This window comes from Leucopleurus acutus (genome assembly GCF_964270905.1).
Source record: "Leucopleurus acutus genome assembly, chromosome: 1".
Classification (NCBI taxonomy): Eukaryota; Metazoa; Chordata; class Mammalia; order Artiodactyla; family Delphinidae; genus Leucopleurus; species Leucopleurus acutus.
The window spans coordinates 132,789,565-132,799,150 of NC_139142.1; the positions used below are offsets into that span (position 1 = coordinate 132,789,565).

A 9,586-nucleotide genomic window follows, 5' to 3' on the forward strand; every position below is an offset into this window, starting at 1 on the left:
AGGGCTTCTATAAATCCTACTATATTAGGTTTAAAAAAAAAAAAACTTGGATAATAACATATTCCCCCCCAAAAAAATCAAGATCAACGGAGACTTTAAATCAAGAGTTTACAGTGAGGAAAAATAGCTTGCCAGAGCAAGAGGAAATATTATTATTACATTAACATATAATTAGAGGACAACCAAAGTATGTTAAACACTGCAACAAACACAAGAGCTACACTCCAAGCTTTTTTTTTTTTTCAAGCTCATTTTTTAAATATTACTTAGCACATATTTGAACAATTATTTGCTCCTGATAATGTTATAAATTCTAAATCTTAACACTTCACATATGAGTGTCTAATGCAAAAAATTCACAGCATTGCTTAACTGATTTAATAGTTCTTCTGTGGCTTAAAATCTTAAAAAGGCAGAATCACTTAATCTAATTTAGAGATAACTTCACTCCACAGACAACTACCTAGAGCTGCATCTCTGGCTTACTATGTGTCAGGGACTTTTCTAGGCACTGGAATGAACAGGTTATGGAGTTCCTGCTCTCACAGAGTTTACATTCCAGTGAGGAAGACAAGTAATAAACAAGTAGACAAATAAATCATTAAATTTCAGAAAGTGTACTATAAAAAAATAAAGCAAGAGAGACAAGGAGAAATTAGGGGCAAGGTGATCACTAGTTTGTATAGTGTGCTCATTGGAGATCTCTAAAGAGGTAGACTCTCTGAACCCCTTTTTAAGCAGACACTTGAATGACGTGAGGGAGCAAGCAGTACAAAGACCTGAGGGAAGAACAGAGCAAGAACAAGTATTAAGCCCTGGGAATGCACCTGGCATGATCAAAGAACATAGCAAAGTTCAGTGTAGCAGAAGTGGAGTGAACAGAGAGAAGGAGACAGGGACTACATCATGGAGGACTTTACAGGCCATGGCCAGGAATCTGCCTGTTATTTTAATTATAAAAGGAAGTCATTATAAAGTATTAAATAGAGGAGTGGCTTATCTGATGAACAGTTAAAAAGATCATTCTAGCTGTGAAACGGCAGAATAGACTGTAGGAGGTCAAGTGAGAAAACAAGGAAAACAGTTAAGAGACTCTTGTAATTATCTAACCAGGACATGATGGTGGTTTAGACCAGAGTAATAAGGTAGAGATGATGATATCTGATCACATTAGAAATATATTCAAAAGACAGAACCAAGAGGATTTGCTGATGGGCTGATTATAGGGTATAAAGAAAAGAAAAGAATCACATGTGACACCTAGGCTTTTGGCCTGAGTGACTAGGTAAATGGTCCTGCCATTTACTAAGGGCACATTGGGAGGAAATGGTGAGGACAGGAATCACAACTTCTGTGTTGTGCAAATTTAGTTTGAGAAGCCTTTTAGACAGCCAAATGAGATATGGAATAAGCAGATGAACTATGACACTGTACCTCAGGAAAGGGGTCAGGGCTGAAGATATAAATGTGGAAGTCAATCAACATTTAGATAGTTCTTAAAGCCACAGAAATGGATAAATGTAGATGGGAAAAACTTTTTTGTTTAATCTCCACATGAGCCCTATGAGGTAGCAACTATCATCATTCCCATTTTATAGATCAGAAAATAGGCTAAGAGATAAAAACTTATCCAACATCACTCTACTAATAAGTGGTAATAAGTTAGAAAAACAAACAAACAAAATATCTAATTAACTATAATGACTATGACCTTTCTCAACCGGGTTCATCATCTGAACCATAGAACTTGAAATGAATATTGGAATGAATCTTTTTCAACTCTCCCAAGGACAGTAGATAACTAGTGCCATTCTAGGTGCACTGGAGAGAAGTTTATTCTTCACATACAATTAATGCTCAAATGTCCTAGAACATTAGGGTTTAGTTCTCTCATGGAACCCCAGATGAGAAAAAAACTATACTATATATATTATTATTCTATTGTTATTATTATTATTCTACTACTACTACTACTACTACTACTAGTGGTTGGAATCACTTAAAATGAGAGAAAAAAAGATTGGTGAACAACATAAGTTACCATCTTGTGGAAACCTTTTCATGGCTTTGCTTTGTAACCAGTAAAATAAAGTGTTATTTGAGGGTTTTATACCACTAAAGGTGATTGTAAGAATACACCAGACCTCTGCTGATTCTACTCACAATCAGCACTCATCATCTGTTTTCCTGAGAACATCAATTCATCAGAAAAACACTAGAATATAAGCTCCTCCAGTGCAAGAATATTTGTTTTTTCATTAATGTGTTCCAAGCACCTGGAACAATGTCCTTTTTGGTGAAAGAACCTAAATTTCCAGCCTCCCTGAGCAGAAGAACCTGTTACCTTGTAAGATGGAGATGTTTTTCATGTTGTCTTAGTTTCTTGGCACCACTAAAATCTGATAGGATTATCCTAATCCAGAACTTTAAACTCTCGATTTCTTCTTCCTTAAGATTGGCCTTCTTTCTTATGGAAATAAAACAGATTCCAGATAAAGCCATTACTGTTCAAATAACTACCATACCATAGTGTCAATATGTACTGTATGTCCTGTTCAAAATAACTAACATACAATGTGAACCAATAATTACTATCTCATACATACTCTAGAGGAAAAAATATTCTCCTTACAATTTCAGTTATCCTTTGTTAAACTCCACAAGTATTTCAGAGCACAGGTATTATGAATCAATGCAGCAACTCCATTAAATGCAAAAAGTTTCAAATGAGCAATCCTGGCTAGATCGGAAATTGCCTTCTAGTCAATTTCCCCTGCACAAAATAACCTACAGGTCATCAGTACAGTATTAGTGGACAATATATTTCATTTTCAAGCTGTAAGAACCTGCCAACGGGACTTCCCTGGTGGCGCAGTGGTTAAGAATCCGCCTGCCAATGCGGAGGACACAGGTTCAAGCCCTGGTCCAGGAAGATCCCACATGTCACAAAGCAACTAAGCCCACTCGCCACAACTACTAAGCCTGCGCTCTAGAGCCCTAGAGCCACAACTACTGAAGCCCGCACGCCTAGAGCCCGTGCTCCACAATGAAGAGTAGCCCCCGCTCGCCACAACTAGAGAAAGCTCGCACGCAGCAATGGAGACCCAATGCGACCAAAAAAAAAAAAAGGAACCTGCCAACAGCAGGCATTAAGTGCCCTTCCACGATGGGTTCCGGTCACTGAAATGACTGCAGGGCATTTTTTAAAATCACTCGTCTCTGGCAAAAAAAAAAATATTAAAAAGCACAACAACACATTCTGTTGGTAAGGCTGTGGTGAAAACAGGTGCTCTCATACATTACTGGTGGGAACGCAAATTATTACAACACTCCTGGAGGAAAATTTGGCAATACCTAACAAAACTACATATGCACAGAACTTTTGACCCAGCAATCCCACTTACAGGAATCTACCCTGAAGATACATCTCTTACACTACAAAAATATATATTCACAGGTCACTTACTGCAAATTTGTTTATAACTGCAAAATATAGGAAACAACCTAAGTGCTCACATATAAAAGAATGACTGAATAACTTAGGATACATCTACACAGTAGAGTACTATACAGCTGTAAAAAAGAATGGAGAATATCTGGGAATTCCCTGGTGATCCACTGGTTAGGACTCAGCGCTCTAACTACTGGGACCCTGCATTAGATCCCTGGCCAGGGAACTAAAATCCCATAAGCCACATGGTGCTGCCAAAAAATAAATAAATCAAAAATTTTTAATTTTTTTAAAAAAAGAATGGAGAATATCAAAAGACTATCTCTTCAAAAGAATGAACTGTTGGGGTGATTTCCAGGACATACTAGTAAGTTGAAAAAAAGGTGCAGAAAGTATCTATAACATGCCACTCTTCATATAAGAAAGAAGGGAATGGGAAAAAGAGTTTGGCAGTTCCTCAAAAAGTTATCATACGACCCAGTAATTCCACTCCTAGGTATATACCCAAGGGAATTGAAAACATACGTCCACATAAAAACTTGTACCTGAATGTTCATAATAGCCAAAAAAGAAAAAAGAAAAGAAAAGAAAACCCAAATGTCCAGCAACTGATGCATGGATGAACAAAGTGTGGTATATTCATACAATGGAATATTATTCAGCCATAAAAAGAATGAAGTATTGACACATGCTATAACATAGATGAACATAGAAAAGATTACGTTAAGTGAAAGAAGTCAGGCACAAAAGTCCACATATCATATGATTCCATTTACAAGAAATGTCCAGAATAGACAAATTCATACAAACAAAGTATGGTTACTAGTGGCTGGAGAAGGGGGAATAGGAAGTGACTACTAATGAATACAGGGTTTCATTTCCGGATAATGAAAATGTTCTAAAATTAGGTAGTGGTGATGGTTGCACAACCTTATGAATAGACTAAAAAACAATGATTTGTACACTTCAAAAGGGTGAGCTTTGTGTTTTGTGAATTGTACCTCAATTTAAAAAACTGCATGCAAGAAAAAAAGGAATACCAAAAAAACACAATCTGTTCATCTGTGTAAAAGATAATGGAAGGATAAACGAGAAACTAAAGAAGCTGGTTACCTAAGGGCATGGAAAACAGGTGGGGAAAAGGGGGAGGGGAGGGAATGGGAATAGGGTAGTAGGAATAAGGAGTGACAATTATGAGTATATGTTTTTTAATGTAATGTTTAGTAGCAGTAATGTTTCATATACCAAAAGAAATAAAATCAACCAGAATTGGAGGAACCCAAGATAGGATACAAAGAATGAGAACTGCATTACAGATGAATAATATAACCACACTAAAGGAAGTGAGGAACAAAAGAATTAACCTAAGTAACTTTGAAAAACAGTATGTTGACTACATACTGCAAGGCTAAAGACAAGAAAAAAAACATGTATACAAATACTGCACTCATTGGTAAATATGTTTCTCATAAGGGTTAGCAATCGGTCACTACTTGATGTGCATTCTAAAATTGAACAAATAAATTAGTATACAGTATTATAGATAATGAGAGGCGGGTTTCTCACTGTCAGGAAAAAAAGTTACAAATAAGAAACGGTTGGTACAGCAGAAACTAACACAACATTGTAAAGCAGCCATACGCCAATAAAAATTAATTAAATAAATAAATAAAAAGAAAAGGTTGGAATGAACCTTGTGCTGTTGGACTGGAATACAAGATATTAATATGAACTCAAATATGGTTTTTAAAATATAGAGAAAGACAAGTACAGAAATAAGTGTGTGTGTGTGTGTGTGTGTGTCTGCTAGCATGTGTGAGCAGGTTAGTATATATACATATATCTCCTAGCTCTGTCCTCTGAGGGCCTAGGAGCAATGACACCCCAGTGAGCATACCTAGCATTCAGATCTTGATTTAAATTCTGTTCTCCAATAAAAGGAACAAGATCTCCTTAGAGAAGTAGTTGATTTCAGGACAGGTACAAGGAAAAATACAAGATCAGCATGGAATATAGCCTGTGGTGCCAGAATATAAGGAAGTGCTCAAAAAAGGGTGGAGGACAACCCGAAAAAGCTCCTAATGGCCAAAACTGGAAGAATCTGAGCAATAAGATAATGATACTATTGAAGTGGGATCTGTAGAATAAAATAAATATCCATGAAGTCATACTTATAAAAATAAATAATTTAACAAATAAATGAGGAAGGGACATCTCTTTCTTACAGAAGAATTCCAATAATAAATGTAAAAGGAACGAGGGAAATAACAAAATCACCAGTAGGCAAATACCACAGTAATAACTGTTGCAGACAACATCCACCAATGGTTGCTAAAATCAGGGGGAGAAAGTTTGAGGAGAAACTATCTGCATAGTCTCAAAGTATCTCCCTTAAGATATGTATCAATTACAGAAAGAAAAACAGTAACTTTATAGTGGAGAATACAGCAGAGTTCACCTTAATAAAGCAATCAAGGTTAAAATATCACTAGCAATAAGACATATCAGCACCATGTACCCTCTAGTATGATGCAGTGAGGACACATCCCTTTTGTAGTTTTCTTGCAAACATACAGAACCTCAATCTAATCATGAGAAAAACATCAGACAAACCCAAAATGAGAAATATTATACAAAATAACCGACTAGTACTCATCAAAAGTGTCAAGGTCATGAAAGACAAGGAAAAACAGAGGAACTGTCACAGATTGTAGACAAGACGAGGAAGATATTAACAACTAAATGCAATGTGGGATCCTGGATTAGATCCCGGAAGAGAAAAAAATATATATATATTGGGGAAAAACTGGTGACATTCATATAAAGTCTGTAGTTTAGTTAATAATATTTCACCAATGCGAATTTCCTGGGTTTGATCATTGTTATGTAAGTCTTCAACAATAGAGGATGCTATGTGAATGGTATATAGGAACTCTCTGTACTATCTTTGCAACGTTTCTGTAAGTCTAACATTATTTCAAAATAAAGTTAAAAATAAATAAAATCCATCAATCGATCATCTTATGCGAATGTCTTATTCCCTTGCTCAGGGATCTCATCTGGAATTTAATATTCCCATTAATTTAGAGGGTCTAGTAAGTGACAGCAGAACAAACTAAAATCATAAAAACCAGATGGGGCATCTAAAAAGTAAATTACCTACGTTATGTTTTTTATACCTTCTGCCTTTTTAGTCAAAAAAAATTTGCTGCTGTTGCAACTTTACTGGCTTTGCAAACTTCTTTTAAAACAACCAATTTTTTTTTATGTTTTCAATATCGTGATAATCTGTAGTATGTGCCCAAAATAACATATTTCATTTGTCTGTTAAGCCAAAGTTTTATTTACATAAAAAACTGTCAATAGATTACAGTAAGTTTGTTACTTATTATCACATAGTCGTCCAACCATAAAATTCAAGGTTTTTCTCAAGTCAATTTGCTTTTATCCTAATACAAACTTCTCTCCACACCCTAAACTACAAAGTCATCATCATTGTTATTTTAAGTTCTGAAAATCTGAATTTTAAAAAATCAGCTGTTCAATGTATGCAGTCTTTTTTTTAAAATTTCAAATATTGAGTAATTTCATCTTTTTTGGGAAAAAATGCTTGGGACATTAGAATTGTACTGTATTTATTATTTGCATCCTCTACTAACCAACCCAGCCTAATCAACAAGTCTTCTGAAATTCCTTTTATCAAATAAGATTTTCAGATGTTTATATTAATAAACAGATTAAGTGACATGTTTACATTTGCTTTCTCCTCCACGCACCACCACGATGCCTGCATTGGGAGTGGAATACATGACGAGCAAATGAATGGGTAAGTGTCACGAGCAAACAGCATGACTAGAAATTTAAGAAGCAAAGTGATAAGAACCTTAGGGAAAGCAAAATTCATAAAAGTTTAGAATTACAAGAGGCCTTAATAGGCCATTCCAATGACAACCCCAGATAGATGACAATCTATCCTATTTTTAAAAGCCTCCAGATTTTCAACCTCCCTAGATGTCTCATTCTGCCATATAAAACTGTCATGTGATTTGGGGGAAATATTGCAAGACTATTCTTTGCCCAACCTAATGCTTTCTTTCTTCAAATAATATAACAATACATTTTAACTCACTTCCAAGATTTATGAATGCGTACAGGTGCTTAATACACATGTGTGTACATATATATGCACATATATGCACACAGGTACCAAGGACACTCAATTTTGCTTGTATAAACACACACTATAGAAATCTACATAATCAATGTCCATCCCACCCCATCCCATCCCATCCCAATCACAAAAGCACTATGAAACAAACAATGCCACACAATGATTTGGGTCTAAAAATAACCAATGGGAGCCAATTTTATAAAGCCTTGAAGTAAACAGGTTTCTTCCCACCATAATAATCAAAGTTTATTTGCTTTCCACAAATACTACTCCTTTACAGCACCCACCACAGGCAGAACTGTAAAGACACATATGTCCTAGATCCAAGTAAATAATAATTTTTAATGTTTTCTTTTTTTAAAAGCATTTAGCTAATAATCATTTTGGAAGAGGGCCCAATGAAAGAGATAGTGATGACAGAGTACAGCCCGTGCTAATGAACAAGTAACCAGTTTTAATCAAGCAGGTCAAAGAAGTGACTCAAATAAAACAAATCATTTTTCCAACATGTATAGAATGGGGAAGTCCCAGTCAAGGATGAGCCAAAAACTGTTAAGTGTCTGTTAGGAAATACACCAAAATGTTAACCATGAAATGCTACCTCTGGAAATGGAATTACGAGGATGGGTCAATGTGTTCAGATTTGGTATTCCTATTATTCTGAGTATCCATATTTTCTACTGCATTATAGAAACCATTGTTAAATTAAAGCAAAATTCTGTCCCTATGTTTCACAGCTCTCTAGGATGCACAGCATGTCTTTTACATAACCTCCTGGGAGAGATCGTACCAGCTCCGGTCCTCCTGTGTCTCCCAAGAACCTGCCACCCATCACAGGAAAGGTTTCACTATGTTCCCTGAGACAGCTCCACTCTTCATCCTCCTCATCTCACCCCAGAGACTTAACAATGTATCTCGTCTCCCCTCCCAGTAGCAAAAGCTTTATAAATTGTTATTTTATAAAGGCAGATTTGAAAAAAGGTTTACCAGATGATGAGCTGCCCCCACCCAAAAAGCAGAGCAAAAGGGAAAGACACGTCGTCCCAACCTCCACCCCTCCAAAGGTGGAGGGTGACGGGGGGCACCCGGGTCGCGGCTCTCCTCGGATTCCGAAATAGAGTCGGGCCGCCACCCCACCCCGCGGTCCGAGCCCCGGTGGGGGGCGGGACTCTCCTTAGCAGATAAAGGAGTGGGGGAGGTCAGAGACGCGACCCCCGAGGCCCGTGGACTGATACAGCAAGCCGCCAGAGGGGCGGGTTCCTCCGCCCTCTCGGGCCAGCCGCTCGGCTTCTAACGCGGCTCTGTAGCCGCCCGGGCAGCGAGAGGCCTCAGGGGCCGAGGAGCCGCACCGCGCCGGGAGGGCTTCCTCAGGCCTCTGCCTGCCTCCCACCCAGGACCCCAGTGGCCCCCTTCGGCGGCGGCCCCCGAACGGCTCCGGCTGGCCTTGCCGGGCCAGCTGGGCGCACGCACAGGCGGCCTGCAGGACAGAAGAGAAGGCGTTACCATACGCGGCTCCAGAGCTGGCGGGGGTGGGGCGCGGCTCCGGCGACCCGAGCCAGGCTCGGCAGCGGCTGCGGTGGCCGCGTCCTTTATTTTTGCTGCAGCAGCGGCGACTTGTCAAAGGGAAAGACGTAGGAGGCGGCGGCGGCAACAGCGGCAGCAGCAACAGCAGCAGCGGCGGCGGCCGGGGAGTCTCGCGGGACTTGGGCGGAACTCTCGCGCAGCCTGGAGCCCGCGCCCCGCCCCCCAGGCCTAGCGCGGGAGGCAAGAGTAGGTGGGGGAGGAGTGCTCGGTGGAGGAGTGTTCGGGCCAGGGTGCAGGAGAACGGGAAAAGAGACTGGGATTTAATAATGGATGGGGGTGGGAAGCCTAGATTCTAAGAACACCCAGTTACCGCGCAGCCCTCACCTTTCAGCGCAGAGGCCAGGCAGCTCGGTGCGTCCGCGAGGATCGGACTCCGCATG

General features: G+C 39.1%; 1 protein-coding gene across 1 annotated transcript in view; it reads right to left on the reverse strand.

The window, feature by feature from the left end:
• The window catches only part of HERC1 (HECT and RLD domain containing E3 ubiquitin protein ligase family member 1), a 215,496-nt gene extending 206,259 nt beyond the window's left edge, over window positions 1-9,237 (reverse strand). Inside the window, exon 1 of the mRNA XM_082852538.1 lies at window positions 9,126-9,237. The gene's annotated coding sequence lies outside the window, so the exon portion shown is untranslated. The remainder of the gene's footprint in view (window positions 1-9,125) is intronic.
• Window positions 9,238-9,586: the final 349 nt, after the last annotated feature.